The sequence below is a fragment of the Propithecus coquereli genome, unplaced genomic scaffold, assembly GCF_000956105.1.
Source record: "Propithecus coquereli isolate 6110/MARCELLA unplaced genomic scaffold, Pcoq_1.0 Scaffold353, whole genome shotgun sequence".
Taxonomy (NCBI): Eukaryota; Metazoa; Chordata; class Mammalia; order Primates; family Indriidae; genus Propithecus; species Propithecus coquereli.
Window position 1 is genome coordinate 2,828,130 of NW_012149208.1, and position 873 is coordinate 2,829,002.

Consider the following 873-nt stretch of genomic DNA (forward strand, 5'->3'; position numbering starts at 1 on the left):
TGCTGTCCTATTTTATCAGTTACATGGCCCAATCCTGAGACAACATGAGAGAAGACTACATGAGAGTGTGAACACCAGGAGGCAGAGATCACTGGGGACATCTCAGAAGTTGGCTGCCACAAAGCACACCTTCTTAGACTTTTCCTTTTCCTGAAACTCCTCCTTGGTTTTCCAGGACAATATACTCTATTCGTTTTTCTGCTTCCAGAGTTTCTCTCAGCCTAATCCCTTCAATATACCAACATGAGATTAATTTTCCTAAACCAAGTCTTACTAACATTAAATCCCTTAGGTTGGCTCATCACCTATCAGAGAGCTTTACCTAGAACTGGACATAATGTAGCCTTACATTCCCAACTGACGGGAATCAACACCTACAAGTAATTCCCCAAACTCCAGGTAACATTGCCCCTGCAGCACAGGTCACACCTCCTCCCTTTGCACACGCTGTTCTGACGTCCCTCTCCTCTCAAATGAGATGAACCACCTTCTCTGAGCTTTACTTCCTGCCTCATTCTCAAAGTACTTTTCTCGTTTTGTATCCCCTAGCTTCTCTCTTCTTAACTAATGCATTTGTTTGAAACATTTTTTAAGCATTTGATTAAGATCAGCTTTATAAATGTCTGATTTTGAGAGCTTGTCTCCTTAATTAGATCATTAGCTCCTTGAGAGTGATGTCTTATTGATAGGGTCTCTGTAACCAGCTTTGTTTTCTACAGTTTTGGGAGACACCAAGGTAATCATCACATATTTCCTGATTTAATTTTGTTTATAAACAGACCATCACATGAATTTCTTGTACAAGCAAGGGAAAATCTAAACAGAAATAATCTATGATTCCTTCTTTCTTAAAAGTGGAAAAGACATAAAACT